The 18,322-nt window shown below is 41.4% G+C and overlaps 1 protein-coding gene and 1 long non-coding RNA gene across 6 annotated transcripts in view; one reads left to right on the top strand and one right to left on the bottom strand.

Annotated features, from left to right (window-relative positions):
* LOC132406503 (uncharacterized) overlaps positions 1–18,322 on the bottom strand; it is a 164,708-nt gene that overhangs the window by 79,734 nt on the left and 66,652 nt on the right. For both annotated transcript variants that reach the window (XR_009516185.1, XR_009516184.1), the window contains exon 2: positions 10,479–10,633. This is a non-coding gene — a long non-coding RNA (uncharacterized LOC132406503). The remainder of the gene's footprint in view (positions 1–10,478; positions 10,634–18,322) is intronic.
* The window catches only part of LOC132406502 (sphingosine 1-phosphate receptor 2-like), a 52,560-nt gene that overhangs the window by 2,855 nt on the left and 31,383 nt on the right, over positions 1–18,322 (top strand). For 2 of the 4 annotated variants that reach the window (XM_059992269.1, XM_059992270.1), the window contains exons 2-3: positions 9,988–10,045; positions 15,887–16,032. The gene's annotated coding sequence lies outside the window, so the exon portion shown is untranslated. The remainder of the gene's footprint in view (positions 1–9,987; positions 10,046–15,886; positions 16,033–18,322) is intronic. The other 2 variants (XM_059992267.1, XM_059992268.1) reach the window with 1 other exon arrangement.

Raw genomic sequence — 18,322 nt, 5'->3', positions numbered from 1 at the left:
GAATCCAGCTACACCACAACTTCAATGAAATTGCCCAAAATTTTAAGACTAGTAGGGGATATTCCATGACCTAGATACAGTTGTGTATGACTATATGTTGACTGTATAACATTACTGAGTTTGGTAAGTTAGAATAATACATTAAAGGAGTCTTTTGGTTTCAGAAAGAGTCATATACTTGGGAGAAGATACAACTTTCCTTCCATCATCCAGCCCTCTAAAGCTGATGTCATTTCATACAAAGTATTCTGTGGCAGAGAAATCACTTGAAGGAAGTGTGTATACCAATCAGTGTTCACTGCCTTCACTGCTAGAGACAGTGGCTCATTCCAATGCTCAGATACTTGAGGTGCAAGAGCCACCTCTGACATTAAACTTACACCTGCCCTTTAACATTTCAAACGATGACTCTTACTTCTCACTTCTTACTGAACTAGATTTGTATTCAAGAAAAAAAATACACTGTCAATATGTTTCTGCATATTACTTGAGATGGTTTTTCTATGACTGGGGCTAGAAAGTATCAACAGACTATTCTACAGAATTCTGAGACAAAGTTCAAATTAATTTTATTATTAAAGTTTTTATTGGTGTTCACAGTAAATACAAAGAAACAATAGAATCAATAAAAAAAAACAATGCAGGCCAAGTCAATGGGTATATTTAAGGTGGAAGTTGATAGGCAACACACACAGAAAATACTAGAGTAACTCAGCAGGCCAGGCAGCATCAATGGAAAAGAGTGAACAGTCAACATTTCCAGCCAAGTCCCTTCTTGATTAATCAGGGCATCAAAGATTATAGAGAGAAGGCAGGAGAATGGGGTTGAAAGGGATAATAAATCAGCCATAATGGAATGGTACAGCAGAGTCAATGTGCAGAATGGCCTAATTCTTCTCCTGGGTCTAAAAAATACATACAACACTGACAATCAACCAATGTGCAAAAGGCAACCTCTCGAAGCACCTCATCATAGCAGATGGAACTTTGAGGAGTGGCCACTCTGGTATAATGAAAGGAGATACAACAGAGTATTTCCAGTGGTGGGTACATTAGAACATTACACTGAACAGTTAAGTCATTCCCCACTTTTATATTTTATCTGATATGTACTTAGAAAGAGGTTATTTTGGCACATGAAGTCTATACTCAGGACAATCCTATTCCCCTGTTGCCCCTACTTTTTTCCTTGTAGCCTGTACTCTCTCTCTCTCTCATGCCCATCAGTTTTCCCCTGATTGTCCTACCACTTATTCAAGAACTGATTAGCACTGGCCAATCCCCCTGGAGAATTTTTGTGGAGGTTGATGGAAGTCAAATAGAACATTTACTCAATCCTACTGCTAAGCTTAGTGGCAGGAAATATGGCAAAGCAAACACAATATGCACCAGAAAGTTGCCACAGAAGAGCAAGTCATCATGAGAAATGCTTAGCTCAGAAATGGATGGGTGACCAGACACTTATGGTATTTTGGCAATACATGGCTAACAGCCAACACATATCCTTTTTTGTCCATTTTCCTCCTCTAAGCATATTCTGCATGGCAACCATATTACAGTCACGCACGATCCGCTGGAAGAACCTAGCAGGATGAACTGCATCAGTAGGAGATAAGAAATTCTTGATGTCTCAGGCCAAAACCCTGCATCAGGACCATAAGACCACAAAGCCATAAGACAAAGTAGAAGAATTAGGCCCTCCTATAAAAGAGTTTGTATGTTCTCCCCATGTCAGGATGGGTTTCCTCTAGGTGCTACAGTTTCCTCCCTCTGTCCAAAGATGTACAGGTTAGTAGGTTAATTGGTGACTGTAAATTGTACTGTGATAGGCTTGGGTTAAGCAGGTGAGACCCTGAGCAGTGCAGCTTGTTGAACTGGAAGGGCCTGTTCTCTAAATAGAAACATAAAATTACTATCCCTCATTGGAGAGGTGAGAAGACCAGTGTAGAAAGAAGGGGAAAGTCTCACCTGTCCAGTCTCAGTTCTTATATATTTTGGCCCAGAACATCAACAATTTCATTCCTTCCTTTGAGCTGAGATCTTCCAGCCAATTGTGTGTTCCTTCATATTTCAGCATCTGCATATCTCATGTCACCATTGAACATATTGAAGACTACATGCCCTTTTATGGGGAATGTGGGGCCATGACCAATATTTCAGATTCTCGGGACAATCTATCAGTCAGTGTGAAGTCATCCGGACCATTTATCAGCCACTTGCTTGATGTTCACAACTATTCAGCTCCAAATGACCAGCTTATCTGTCCCTGAGAATAGTTTATTGGTGTCCTTGATGATTGTAATGTCCATATGATGTGTGGGTAGTTGGGTGAAGTTGTCTGTACTTTGTTTGTTCGGGCAAGAAATTCCTAAAACTAGTCGGCTGTGTCTTATCTATATAAAGAATGGCTTCAACAGAACATAAACTGTTTTCAGCAAGGAAAAAAGATTTAAAATCTTGTTGAACAACTACTGAGCTCCAAAATCTGACTTTGTGAATAGTTTAATGCTCTCCTTAATGTCCATAAGCTGTTCTGTCTTTTGTTTGTTCGGGCAAGAAGAGATTTATTTCAACAAGGTTGAAGTTTAAGAAAAGGTATTTTTAAACAGATGTACAGGGACACACCTCCAATACTTATACAGTTCGGTGCAAACGTCTTGGGCATATATATAGCAACCTAAGACTTTTGCACAATACTGTATTTGTCGACGTGGAGCAAAGCACAAGTTTGTAAATCTGGTCAGAGCAGAGTATGTTGGGAACAGTGATGGTGGAGCTTCATGGGAGGGGTATGAGTCTGCTGGCAGAGACGAAATACCAAGGGCGTGTTGCACGGAGCGACTGAGCAGAACCCAAGTGCAGGACATAGGCATGGAGATTGAGTTGGGGATGCGGGCGCAGGCATGAACGCTGAACAGCAAACCAGAGGAATCTTGACATGGAGACAGGGTTTTCATGGAATATCTTGAAACTGGAGCTGAACTTAAAACCAACGGTTCTAAGCAGTTGAGAAACGACATTATCACATGGGAATAGACCAACAAACTGGCAACCTGTGATAATGACGCCATCGTATTTATTTCACAGTCTCTGATGAAAACCAGGTGTACTATAATTGAGTAAACTAGCAGCAAATGGAGATCTAATGATTGAAATTAGGGCATAATCATGGAGAAAAGCATGAAATGGGAACAGCCAACTGGAACCATGACAGGGCAGGGAGCCCTAAGATACCGGACAGGGTCATTTGATTCAAAACAATTGGTTTATTGATCGTTACAAAATGCCTCTCTGGTGCTTCCCGCTTCCTCCCCTCAGAGGGATCTAGATGTTCTAGTGCATGAATTATGAAAAGTTAGCAGGCACATCCAATAAGCAGTTGAAAATGCAAATAGCATGTTGGCCTATATTTCAAAGTGGTTATAATTTAGGAAAAGGTTTTGTTGCAGTTGTACAATGTGATGTTGTGGCCACACCTTAGTTTCAGTGTCCTTACTTATAAAATGGTTTAGTGGTATTGGAGACCAAAGGGCAAATCTCTTGCCAGGCCAATTCATAGGGTGAGAAGGTTGTCCTTTAAGGAGAAGCTGGATAATTCTGGTATTCGTACCTCAACACCTAGAAGAATAAGCAGTGAACTTATTCAAACATATATCAGTTCCTAAGGGGGCTTGGGTAAATGTTGAGATACATTCCCAAGTGTGGTAGTTATGAACAGAGGACATAGGGGCCAGTCATTTGAAGCTGAGGTGTGTAGAAATTTATTTTCTCTGAGGGTAGTGTAACTCTGGAATTCTCTTCTACCCAGGGTGGTGAACATCAGATCACTAGATGTGTGATGTTTCCCATTTAATGGCCATGGACTTTAGTGTTACCAAAGCTCATTAAAGCCATGTTTTATTACACACACTGAGTTCATGTCAAGGGCTGTTACAGGTTTGGACAGGGCTATATGTAATTTATTGTATTTATTTATTGAAATATAGCATAGAATAAGGCCTTCCAGGCTTTCGAGCCACACCGCCCCACAATCCCTCGATTTATTCTGAGCCAAATCATGGGATAATTTACAATGACCTACCAACCAGTACAGCCATGTGGTCACATATAAACACCTTACAGGCAGTGGCAGGAATTGATTTACTCAGAGGATGGTGGATGTTTGGAATGCACTGCCTGGTATGGTGGTAGAGGCAAATAGGGGCTTTTAAGAAATGTTTAGACAGACACATGAATGTGAGGAAGATGGAGAGATATGGACATGGTGTAAGTAGAAGGGATTAGTGCTTGTGGTTTTTAAAAATTTACTTTTTAGCTGTTTTGGCACAATCTTGTTCCTGTGCTGTACTGTCCTATGTTCTATGTAAACTTCAAATGCAGTGAGAGCTTCTTCAAGCATCTCTGTTCCCACCTTATTGTCTTTCACCACACGTTGAATCTGTTATTTCCTGCTGCCTTCGTCCTCTGGAACCAGTTTGGACAAACTGGTCCAAACAGAAAGCACATATTCATCTACTTGTTCATGTTTTTAATCATACCATGGTTTTACATCCAGTAAAATAGATGATTTAATAATGAGGCCCAGCTTCTTGGCTTTTTAGCTTCATGCTGAGCTAGATTAGCTGTACTTCCCTGACCCTGTGTCCTTTAGCTCTTTCCTCTTCCTCATTAGACCCAGAGATCAATATCATCATTGTCATCTGCAGAGGCAGATGATGATGAAAGTTTCAATCTGAAGCATAGTTCCTCCCACAGATGCTGCTCAGTCTGCACTGTTCCTTCAGCAGAGTGTTTGTCACTCCGGATTCCAGTGCCTGCAGTCTCCATCCGCACGGATGTGTGGCTAGTCATGGTTGCAAATGGTTGAGTCATTGATGTAATGGACACTGCCAATACTGGATGATAGGGATGTTCCTGGAACTAAGAGTTCCATCTCTGAATTTGTTTGCATCAAACATTCACACAGGCATAAAGATCTACAGCAAACTTTGACAAGCTTCTACAGATATGTGGTGGAAAGTGTGTTGACTGGCTGCATTACGACATGGTATGGGAACACCAATGCCTTTTAAAGGAAAATCCCACAGAAGCTAGTGTACTTGGCCCAGTACATCATGGATAAAACCCTCCCAACCTTTGAGGATTATCTACATGAAACATTGCCATAGAAAAGCAGCATCCAACATCGAAGATCCTCAACACCCAGGCCATGCTCTTTTCTCACTGATCCCATCAGGTAGAAGGTACAAGAGCCTCAGAACTCTCACCACCAGGTTCAAGAACATTTACTACCCCTCAACCATCAGTCTCTTAAACAAAAGGGGATAACTACATTCATTTATTGAGATGGTCCCACAACCAATGATCTCACTTTAAGGACTCGTTTATCTTGTTATTTCATCCTCTTGTTATTTATTGCTATTTATTTATATTTGCATTTGCACAGTTTGTTGTCTTCTATGCTCTACTTGATCTTTCATTGATCCTGTTATAGTTGCTAATCTGTAGATTTGCTGAGTATGCCCACAGGAAAACAAATCTCAGGGTTGTATATGGTGACATATATGTATTCTGATAATACAATTTACTTTGAACTTCAAACATCCGAGTCCAGTTTTCTCCTGTGTTGTCTATTCCCTATGGTGTCCAAAGGGGATGAAGGTTGGTTGTCTAGAACCTCCTAAGATCAGAGTCATAAGGGAACCAGGCATCTGGGTTGGGGGGGGGGTGGACCATTTTATGCCTGCTTTCTCCCACAAATCCTTAGAATAACTTGGCCCCTCTGCCCCAGTAGTAAACAGGGGTTAGTAATCTGCAAGTGAATAAAGACAGCACCAAACACAACTTCACTGTTTGAGAATCTACAAGGAACAACTGACTTTGGGACTGATTAACTTTGTTTCTTGTGCTGCTTTTTCTTGTTTAGATTGCATATATTGTGTTGTAGTTTTATGAGGGTGACAACTCATTATGGTTAGATATGGTTGATGCACCTGCCAGTGAGGTTCCAGTCAACACTGAATTGACTCTAAACTCATGTTCTTGGTATTATTTATTTACATTTTTTATTAATTGTACAATTTTTCTTCATTTGTACATTGGTTGTTTGTCAATCTCTGTTACAGTTTTCATAAAGTTTGTCTATTACAGATAGAGTCATAGCGGGTTAAAGTACAGACACAGACCTTCAGCCTATCAAGTCTGTTCCAATTTCAACCACCAAATTGCACTTTCTATCTTACCTACGCTTCTCGTAACTTCCATCACCCCCTCAGTCTCCTTAACACAGGGCGGTATGGTAATGTAGTGGTTAGCACAACACTTTACAGTACATGTAAACAACAACACACACAAAATGCTGGTAGAACACAGCAGGCCAGGCAGCATCTATAGGGAGAAGCGCTGTCGACGTTTTGGGCCAAGACCCTTCGCCAGTCCTGACGAAGGGTCTTGGCCCGAAACGTCGACAGTGTTTCTCCCTACAGATGCTGCCTAGCCTGCTGTGTTCTACCAGCATTTTGTGTGTGTTGTTGTTTGAATTTCCAGCATCTGCAGATTTCCTCGTGTTTGCACAGTACATGTGAACTGGGTTCAATTCCCGCCACTGCCTGTAGGAATTTTCACATTCTCCCTGTGACAGCGTATCTCAATAAATAAATAAATAACATTTAATTAGAACTGTAGACAGTTGTTAATCCTCAATACTCCCTCTACAGAGATTACTTGCCTCTACAAAGGCTTTCACACCAAATGATTTGGTTCTAATGATGGCAAAACCGTAATGTTCTGCAATTAGGGACAATGGAATGAGCTGGAGTACATTTTATAAAAAGGTCTACATGGCACCTTGAAAGGGTCAAACCAGACATGTTTCCATATGTGGAGAACTAAAAATAGAGACCACGAACACAGAATTCATGAATAAATCCAACATTGGAATTGAAAAAGTCACAAGTTCCACATGGGAAGAGACCATTGGACCCATCGAGCTTGGGCTGACTCTATGCCAAAGTATCCTAACTCAGCCTCATCCTAAACTCAGCTATGACACTATAATTTTCCTTTTATCCCAACTCCTTTAAAGGCTGAGATTGAATCTCTGTCCACTACCCAGCCTACTTTCCTAACTAGTTACCTACAAAAGAAAATTTGTTTCTCATGTCAACCTTGCTTGACTTCATTTGTTTGCTTCAGTTGTTTGCATGATTTGTTTTTTTTTCTTTCTCTTGTGCATCCAGGCTTGGTCTTTTTAAAATTTATTTTCTTTAATTGGGTTCTTTTGGGTTTCTTGTTTTCATGAATACCGATTTCTCTTTCTGACAAATTTCCCCCTCCCCTTCCCCTATAACCCACTCTGACCTTTTACTTCTTCCTCTAACTCGCCTGCCTATAACTTCCGCTTGTCCCCCCTCCTCATTCCCTTTCTCCTATGGTCCACTCTTCTCTCCTATTGGATTCTTTTCCCAGATCTCAACCTTTCCCACACACCTGGCAGAGGGGAAGAAGCTGTTCCTGAATCACTGAGTGTGTGCATCCAGGCTTCTGTACCTCCTTCCCAATGGTAACAGTGTGAAGAGGGCATGTCCTGGATGGTAAGAATCCTTAATGATAGATCCCCAACATCCCTCATTTCCAATCAGACCCTCAATATTCCTCATTAACCAGAGTTCCCTAATCCTGCTATCCTTTCCCTCCACTTTAGTTCTGCAACTTTGCTACATAATTCCCTTCTAATTTTCGATGGCTATAGTGGAGTCATCTGTTGTGTCCAGTGTGCCTGATGTGGCCTCCTCTACATTAGTGAGACCCGCTGTAAATTGGGGGACTGCTTCATCAAGCACCTCCACACCATCCACCACAAGTGGAACTTCCCAGTAGCCAAGCATTTTAATTCCCATTCTAATACATCAGTTTGGGATCCCCTCTTGGCCAGGATGAGGCCATCCTTGGGGTGGAGGAGCAACACCTTATATTCCATCTGTGTAGCCTCCAACCTGATAGCATGAATAACGATTTATCTTTCTGACAAATTTCCCCCTCCCCTTCTCCTATAACTCACTCTGACCTTTTAATTCTTCCTCTAACTTCCCTTTCTCCTATGGTCCACTCTCCTATTAGATTCTTTTCCCAGATCTCAACCTTTCCCACACACCTGGCTTCATCTATCATCTTCCAGCTATCCTCCTTCCCCTCCTCCTCCCAACCTTTTTATTCTGACATCTTCCCCTTCCTTCTCAGCCCTGAAGAAGGATCTCAGTCTAAAACGTGACTGACTATTCATTTCCGTAGATGCTGCCTGACCTGTTGAGTTCCTCCAGCATCTAAAATACCTGTTTCAATCCTATCAAGGTGATCACCCTCTACTTTTAGGTTCTACTCACAAGGCCTGATTGAACAATTACTCCAGGAATATCCTCTCAATATTGTTATTAGGGATGTTCTCCCTAATCAAATATGTAAATCCCCCTTCATCTCTTATTTGTACCTCTGTCATCCCTATAGCATCTGTACTCATTGAGCTGCCACTCCTTTCTATCGTGCAGCCGTATTTTGTAATAGCTATAATATCACAGCCTTCTGTATCTAAACGTGCCTTGAGTTTATCTGCCTTGTCAGTCAGATTTATTGCATTGAAATCAATGCAGTAAACCTTGCAGGCAAGGCAGATGAACTTCCTTGCTCTCTGTTCTTGCTCTGCCTGTCCTGCTTACTGGACTTGCATGTTTTAATTTCCATATTGTCTCAACTTCTTCTCTGCTACACAGCTACATTGGATCCTGCTCCACTGCCAGACTAGTTTAAACCATCCCGACTAACTAATATATCGCCCTATCAGGATATTAGTTCCCCTACCCTTCCTCCTTGTGCAGAATCAGAATCCGGTTTAATATCACAGACGTATGTTGTGAAACTTGTTAACTTTGTAGCAGCTGTACAATGCAGTACATGATAATAGGGAGAAAAAAAACTGAATTACAGTAAATATAGATAGACAGATAAAAATAGTTAAATAAATAATTCAAAAATACAGAAATAAATAGTAGTGAGATATTGTTCATGGGCTCAATGTCCATTCAGAAATCAGATGGCAGAAGGGAAGAAGCTGTTCCTGAATCGCTGAGTGTGTGCCTTCAGGCTTCTGTACCTCCTTCCTGCTGATAGGAGTGAGAACAAGCCATGGCCTGAGTGATGAGGGTCCATAATGATGAATGCCGCTTTTTTTAAGACATTGCTCCTTGAAGATGTCCTGGTTACAGGTCATAAGAGAAGCCAATGGTCCAAGACCCTTAATCTCCCTCCTTCACCAGCATCTCAGCCATGCCCTATCCTATTCCTACCCTCACTAGCATGTGGTACTGGGAATAACCCAGTTTACAAGGCCTAGGGCTCTCTTTTCCATCCTTCTGACTAACTCCCAATATTCACTCTGCAGGACCTCATCTCTTTTTTTTTACCTGTGACATTGGTACCATTGTGTACAAAACCCTCTCGCTGCTCCTCCATCCTGTGAAAATTTTGGAACCACTCAGAGATATCCTTGACCCTGGTACCCAGGAGGCACATGTCGTCTTGGAGTCTCGCTCATGGTTATAGAATCTCGCGTCTGTCCCTCTAGCTATCGAGTCACCTCCCACTCTGCCCTCCTCTGCTGTGCATCGGAGCCAGTCATTGTGTCGTAGACCTGTAGCTGTTGATGCTCTCCTTTTATTTAAATTAATTTACCAAAATATGTACAAGCATGACCTGCTATATTTCTGTCAGATCCAGGAATCAACCGAGGAATCTGTACTACCTCTTGTACAAGTACAGAGATCAAAGCCCTGCACAAATTCCAAGTGCTATCTCAGCAGTGGCTGGTATAATTACTTAAAAGCTTTACTAGTTTTGCGCTTTATAAACCTTACAATAAAGTCCAATATTCCAGTAACATTCTTAATTTTTTCCTCTACTTACATGATAACTTTTTTTGTGTGTTTTTATATATAGAGATATCCAGATCCTTCAGTTCCCTACATTTTGTGGTCTCAGAAGGCATGCACTGAAGGTAAGAAGGGATGGGTTCAATGGGGATGTGAGGAGTAAGTTTTTACTCCGAGAGTGATGCATGTCTGGACTATACTGCCTGATATGGTGGTGGAGGCAAATACATTAGAGGCTTTTAAGAGATATTTGAATAGTCACATGGATGTGTGGAAGTTGGATGGGTATGGACATGGTGTAGGTAGGAAGGACTAGTGTTTGGGTGTTTTTGATTTTTTAGCTGATTCAGCACAACACTGTGGGCTGAATGGCCTGTTCCTGTGCTGGTAATGTTCTATGTTCTCCATATAAATAACAATTTGCTTTTTCATTGTTCCTTCCAAAGAGGACGTCACAATTTACCACATTAAACTCCATTTGCCAACACCGCCCATTTGTCCACCTTGTCCATATCCCTTTCCACACTCTTGTATCCTCTTTGCAAACCCGTTTATTACCTGTTGTACACTCGATCCATCCTATGACACAGGTGGTGTCGCACCTTTCCAAGCAGTTCAGTTTCCCTCAATCCCTTGCTGAGGTGAGAGGTCCATCACTATTTAGTCTGGTGTTGCCGGCCCTTTAGGAGAGCTCGAGAGTCTCCAATGTTCTCCTGTGAAAGACACAGAAGACAAAATTTCTTGGGCAGTTTGAAACAACAGAGAGATTCTTTTCCTATTTTGTTAAAAGTGCTTTATTTTTTAAATATTCTTGTTGAGATGAAAAACAAAATGTTTCAATGAATGTTAAGGCTGATGTAGACTTTTAGACTATGGATAAATCTCTTTACTAGTGTTGAGAGTTTGGAACTTACAGCTATTGAGGGAAATTGTAACAAATAGCAGTAATGCACTGAAGGAGAAAGAAAATAAATGTGCCATAAATTGTAATTATCAAATACTAGCATCCATCCATTTGTGCAAAAAAATGCCTGTCTGGAACAACTGCATCTTACTGTACAGACAGGACTTGGGGGGCAGTTTCTGGTATTGATATAAGTATTTCAGATACTCCTTTGACATTGTTGGTTATTCAGGCTCTGGATACTAATCAGTATTAGAAACATAGTGTAATATTACAATTGTAACATTCTCACATAAGTTCGTAATAAGTTAACTATTACTGTGAAGACAAACTAACTCTACAATGTACAGGAGTAACAATGAAAGGCTATTACCGGTAAATAAATGATAGGCTGGATAGCAACATGTTCCACAAATTGATTATACAGATTCCTGGCTGCGCACTGCCAGGAATCTGTATAATCAGTTTGTGGGACATGTTGCTGAGGATCATGGAGAGGGAGGGAGATTGATTTGCGTCACTAAGTTCTTTTGCTGCTATTCTGAATGTGCTGTGAATGTTTTGCAGCTTGGCCCCAGAGGAACGCTGTTTCGTTCGTCTGCATCCTTGTATGTTTGAATGATAATTAAACATGAATTTGATTTGATAAGCAGTTCTAGGATGAAAATGATTTGGATAAATACAAAACATAAATGTTTGAATGTTTCTTTTAAGGGAGGATAAGATTATTGCCTGTATGAATTCTGACATACCCATGCAAATTTACTGTTTGCAAGGAAACAATAATTCAGCTCACACCAGTATAAACTTGAGATTAAATTTGTATTGACAAAATTCTCTAAACAACTACAAACAAAATAAATAATGGGGTCTATCATATATATACATATTAGTCTATAGTGTGCACGCAATTGTTGGACCTCATTGTTGCATAACTGATCCAATGTGTTTCACTTTGTTTACTCACGGTTCTGCACTGAAAAAAACAGTTTAAGTAAAAAAATAGAAAAATAAATGTCCAAAAAAGTCATCAAACCTTCTCCAATGTCATTGCTAGCCATGAGACCATAATCTGCGTGAGGATTTTCTGACATCCATAGTGGTCCTTTCCATAGTGGGTTCTGTGAGCATTTCACCATGTTCTTCTGCTATATTTGTTGTCTGTTTTCTTTTGTCCATCTTTCTTCTTGTTACTGGAGGCCCCGTCAATCCTGTGCTCCCTTTGGAAAATGGCTACCCATTCTTTTCCTGGCATCTTATTGGCCAAAATACTAACAAGGCAAATCCTACTGGCTAATTCAACAAGCCTAACTTAATCAACTGAATTTTTATTTTAAACAGCAAAATGAAATACCTGATTGTACAATGTAATTAAAAGAACAACTTTTTTCAATTTGTGTTTTGAGGAGATCTACAGAAAATAAACATCATAACTGTATTAATAAAATAAAGCATAGTCTTAAGCCAGGGTATTGCACAATCGAAAGGATTAGAACATAAAAGCAAGAAAGTAATATTGAGGCTTGAAATTCACTGGTGAGGCCTCACTTGGAGTACTGTGAGCAGTTTTAGGCCCCTTTTCTAAGAAAGGATGTGCTGACGTTGGAGAAGGTTCAAAGGAGGTTCACTAAAATGATTCCATGATTGAAAGGCTTGTCATGTGAGGAGCATTTGATGGCTCTGGGCCTGTTTCACTGGAAAGAATTGGGGAGGATCTCAATGAAATCTATTGAATATTGAAAGGCCTCAGTAGAGTGGATTTGGAGAGGATGTTTCCTATGGTGGGGGAGTCTAGGACCACAGATCACAGCCCAGATTAGAGGGATGCCATATAAAATAGAGACGGTGAAGAATTTCTTTAGCCAGAGAGTAGTGAATCTGTGGAACTTGTTGCCACAGGCATTTATGAAGGCCGAGTCATTGGGTTTATTTAAAGCTGAGGTTGATAGATTCTGGATTAATCAAGGCATGAAGGCAGGAGTTTGGGGCTGAGAGGAAAAATGGATCAGCCATGATGAAATTCCAGAGCTGACTCAATGGGCCAAATGGCTTAATTTTGCTCCTATATTTTATGACCATTGTCAGAGTGGCAACTGATCTTTAAGACAGAAAGCACAATTCAGAGCCTGCAATCCTCAAGAGAAGGCACGCAAGATTCACACATTTTGTTTAATTTTGCCACCTTGTACTTTCAAAGGGATTCTACTGTCAGGTTAACACAAATAAGTTTTAAGTTGATATAATTTTTCACTCTCTAACCAAGTAATTTTTCAAAAATAGAAACCTGCTTTGATGCATGACACATTCCTCATTGTGATCTTCTGATACACAGCACGCCTCAGTATTACACTGAAACCATTTTCACACTGGCATCTTTTATTTCTCAGACCCAAGTGAAAGAAAATTATCCTCAACCACAAAGGATAGTCTAAGAAGAACATACTCCCCACAACACTCATTGTAACACCTTTGGTATACAGTACCCACACATCTGACTGATACATCCCACAACTCTGGTTTATGCATCCCACCCATAAGGCAATGCTAATATATTAGTCCTTGTCTCAGGAATTAAACAGAACTTCTCACACCCCTTACTGTAAAGTAATGCATCCCACTATCTCTTATTTCCTTCGAGTAGATCACACATCTAGAAATTAAACAGTAATATTCCACACCACTCACAGCTTATTAATCTTCTCCGCAACCTACAAGCTATGGACTGCTCTAACGGACAATCTAAAAAAGATATGGCCCATCCCCAGATTAAATGATTTATATGGCCACTTTATTAGGTACACCTGCCTGTTAATCCCAGTATCTCTAATCAGCCAATTATGCAACAACAATCAATGCATAAAAGCACGTAGTCATGATCAAGAGAGACAGGAGAGCAAATATGTGTCTCTAAGAGCCATTAATCTTTTGAATCCTCTACCATAGGGGGCAGAGGATCCTGAGACCTTAAACGGAATCAGATTACTTTCCAATCGGATCTCTGGGCTCCGTGATCTCTTATGTCCTAATGAGCTCTCTCCATATCCCCAAGTTCAATTGTTCCACCATTGGCCACCATGCGTTCAGTATCTGAATAGAAATGAATGTATTTGTAGTAGACTGGTATTGCTTATCTGGGTCACAGTCAAGTGCTCTGGTTACATTCAGGCTTTGCTACAGAGAGCTTGACTTGATGGCTGACATCTGCAGATAGTGAGTCCAACTGCTTCTCTCAGAGCTGTGAGCAGGCTAATTCCCAATGGTGTCAAACACACAACGACCTTTCGCAATGACGATTTTTCTTACAGAGATTTGAGCAACATTAGAAACTGAGGGGTCAAATAAGAACTTTGAATCTAGTGAATCAGGAATTAAAAACACAATGGAATTGTACTGAGTGGCCTCGTCAATAGGTACACCTGTAGATCTGTTTGTTAATGCAAATATCTAATCAGCAAATCAAATGGAAGCAACTTGATGCATAAAAGCTTGCAGACATGGTCAAGAGTTTCATTTGTTGTTCAGATCAAACATTAGAATGGGGAAGAAATGTGAACTAAGTGACATTGACCGTGGAATGAATGTTGGTGCCAGGTGTGGTGGTTTGAATATTTCAGAAACTGCTGATTTCCTAGGATTTTCATGTAGTCTAGGGTTTACCACTTTAGAATGGTGCAAAAAACAAAAAAACATCCTGTGAATGGCAGCTCTGTGAGCAAAAGTGCCTTGTTAATGGTAGAGGTCTGAGGAGAACGGCCAGACTGGTTCAAGCTGACGAGAAGGTGACAGTAACCCAGATAATCACATGGTATAACAGTGATGTTCAGAAGTGATCTGTGTGATCTCTGGATGCACAACACATCAAACTTTACAGTGGCTGGCTACAGCTGCAGAAGACGATGAACATGCACTCAGTGGCCACTTCATTAGGTACAGGAGATGCCTAGTAAAGTGGCCACAAAGTGTATGTTGAGTTCTTCAGAAAAACAGTTTGAACGCTAAATTTCTTTTTGATCTTTTGGTTTTAATGTCAGAAGAAATTCAGTGTCAATTAGTTTATTCAGCTTGTATTCAGTAAAGATCTCTGAAATATTTTCATTGATAAGTAAAGGCCAGGTAGAATGCGCTTGGGAGGAGGTATATCCTTCCCACAAGCTGTTATTTAGGTGGTGAGAACACAGCATCTTGCTTTTCTTTTGTGCAGGATGATTGGGGCTGTGTTCTGGCTTGTGAAATAAGATGCTCCCTGTGAATGGAGTTAAAGGCTGAAAGGTTTATTTATTATCAAAGTATGCATGCACTATTCAACTCTGACTTTTGTCTTCTCCAGTTGCTTGGTTGCAGTGTGTTTCTTGTAGGGTGGCATGGTAGCATAATGGTTAGCAAAACACTTTACAGTACAGGAGACCTGGGTTCAATTCCTGTTGCTGCTTGTGAAGAGTTTGGATGTTCTCCCCTTTAGCACATGGGTTTCCTCCGGGTGCTGTGGTTTCCTCCCACAGTCCAAAGATATACCGATTGGTAGATTAATTGGCCATTGTAAATTGTCTAGGATTAATTCTGAGGATTGCTGAGCTCGTAGGGCCAGGACAGCCTATTCCGTGCTGCAGCTCAATAAATAAATAAATACTGAGCTCCAGATGACTTGGTTTTTAAAACTTGGACTTCCAGTTGACTGGGGTTTCAATCTGTAGACATATTGCCATTTCCCCCTTCATCTTCTTTCTGAGCAATCTAGGGCTGTAGCTACCCTCCTGGAGCCCAGAGAGACGGTCTGGACCTCTCTAGCCTCTAGCCCCAGGTGCTCTTCAAGACTGCTGACAGGCTTATCTCAATCCTGGCCAGATATCATGTGATTGAAGACTGACATCATAAAGAAAGATGGTTATTTTTATAAATAGTTATATATATATATATATAATACTCTGCAATCTACAGACTTCCCTAAATGAAACACCAATGTAAGGACGACACTTAGGGGAATTTTTCTCATATTGTTAGGTTTATTTTACCAGAAAACATGAATCACTCACTGATACTGCATTGTCTCCTTTGACTGATCTAGTTCCCAATCAATGTGAAAGTGGAAGTTGTATGAAGGCTATATGTCTGGCTGCAAGTCACAGGCCATGTGTGGTTATAAAACTCACAAGAGTAGTCCAGGACACCTGGAGTCTACTTGAACTTCCCTTTATACTCAGGATAGTGCAGGTATGTGTGCAGATCTACAGGTGCTTCCTTATACATAGTAACTTACTTATTTAGATGCTCCTCTGCCTCTTCAAACCATGCCACCCAGCAATTCCCCTATTTTAACCCTAGCCTAATGATGGGACAATTTACAACAACCAATTAACCTACCAACTGGTATGTCTTTGGACCATGGGAAGAAACCCTTGCAGTCACGGGGAGAACATACAAACTCTTTACAAGCAGTGACAAGAATTGAACCCGGGTCCAGTGTACTGTAAAGCATTGCACTAACCACTATGCTACCGGGCCGCCCTATATCTGTATTTGTGTGTCTTTTCATGTTGTGAGTTTACAGCGGAAGGTATTTTTTCATAGCAGTTTATAATGACTTTGTGAACTTGGGATTGGCAAAAATCTCTACTAAAGAAGTGGGGTATTTCCAATGTTAGTGTTTTTGAAAATGATAGAACACAGAAGTCAAATTCTAATGTTGACTTGACAATAAAAGCAAGGAGTAGTCGTCCTTTGTGTGACCTGAAACTGTAGTCGCACTGGCCACACACAGAGTCTAGAGATGGAACACAACAGAATTCAACCCTTTATCAAATGTGATGTTAATAATTTAACCGAACAGCTGTGGCCACAGTGTATGGATCCCTGGATCTGTGATGCACACCCTCAAGAAAGGCAGCAACCTAGAGCTCAGTTCATGAGGAGACAAAGGTATCATCCCCGGAGAGGAGGTAGTGTTTTAGCCCTTTCATTTTGCACAGTCCATGCCACATGAGTCAGTATCTGACTGGAGTAGGCCAGACTAAGGTTGTCCATCAGCCCACCAGTTTCAGGGGTTCAGCTCAGGGCTAACAACCCTGAGTGGTCAAACAAAATTGTTAGGGAAAGAGCAGTGAAGACTCCTTCTGCATCTGTGTGTGACAGTATGAAGATGGCCAGGGAAGGGGGAGAGCAGACAGAGATGGAGGATCTTCATTTCTGCCCTGAAACGCCAGTGGCGTAATGGGCAGTAAGGATGTATCCCTAACCCCTCTTCCAAGGAATGAAGGCATACTGCATCAGAGCACTGCTGTTTGCAAGTCCCTTTAATTACAAAGCCTCCTTCTTTACTTATCATTGGTCACATTGATAGGTTGGTTGGGTGATTTGATTGTTGGATTGACGACAAATGAAGCAGACACTCAGTCAGCAAACCTTTAAAGTACAAGCTCGCTGCTGGCTGCGACTAGTACGCAAAGTTCTGTTTTCTGTCTAATGTGGTATTTTAAACACTTCCCAGCCTTGGCCTGTCAGGCTGTGCCATGGTTACCTTCACCTCTGTACCTTGACGTACATTTAGGATTTGCCAAGATAGCTCTCAGTGTTTGGATTTCAATTCAACATCGGAACAAGCGACTGATTGTGCTGAATAATCGCAGTGTTTTAGTGAGCCCACCAGGATGGGGGGGGGGGGGGGTGGTGGTGAGTGGGTACTCACATCATTAAATTTCACTGTCTGCAAATTATGCACAATCAAGCATTCTGTATTTACTCTCAAAGAGGAGGGAATGACCAGAAAAAAGCCCTGAGGGCTAGCCTGGTCTAAGAACAGATGCTGAGACTGAGACTGTCTTTGTAAAGAAGTGTGGGACAATGAGGGAGAGGCAGAACAAGGCACGTAGTAATCCTGTGTCCCCAGTCAGGCGGTGCGAGGCTACAAGCATGGGGCTGTGATGGACTCGTTCACACAAGCTGACATTTCAAAAGCAATTTCAAAATCAATACTGCTTAGTCCAACAAGCAGCCCCTGGGACAGAGAGCGCAGAGGTTAAATTCGAGAGGGTCTGAGAGAGCAGCTCCTCCCCACTGTCCCCCTCCCCAGCTCATACAAGAAAGGCCAGATGGAGCTTGGTGATGTCAGTCCCTGTGCTCGGCTGATCAGAACCAGGTCGCCTGTGATCTGCCTTTTCTCATCAGAAGCCTGCCAAATATTATAAACTAACTTTGCAGCTGCAGCCTATCGTAGGCTGGAGGGATGGGTGAAGTTTAGACATCAGTATCCTGATATAGTGGCAGGGAGAGAGATGAGGGTTATATTTTCCCCATCTGGTAAGGTGGAACACTCCTCTATCTTTGGGAATCTTCTGTAGGTGCTGGACAGCAGGGGGCTGTCCTTAGTGAAGGCACCAGTGGGTACACCTACATGAAATACTATTGCAGGAAAGCAACATCCATCATCAGGGACCCCCCAGCTCCTATGACCTGTTCTCTTCTCGCTGCTACCATCAGAAAGATGGTACAAGAACCTTGGAACCTA

This window comes from Hypanus sabinus, chromosome 16 (genome assembly GCF_030144855.1).
Source record: "Hypanus sabinus isolate sHypSab1 chromosome 16, sHypSab1.hap1, whole genome shotgun sequence".
In the NCBI taxonomy this organism is placed as follows: Eukaryota; Metazoa; Chordata; class Chondrichthyes; order Myliobatiformes; family Dasyatidae; genus Hypanus; species Hypanus sabinus.
Note: the sequence above shows the minus strand (reverse complement) of the source record. Positions and strands in the feature narration are given on the sequence as shown.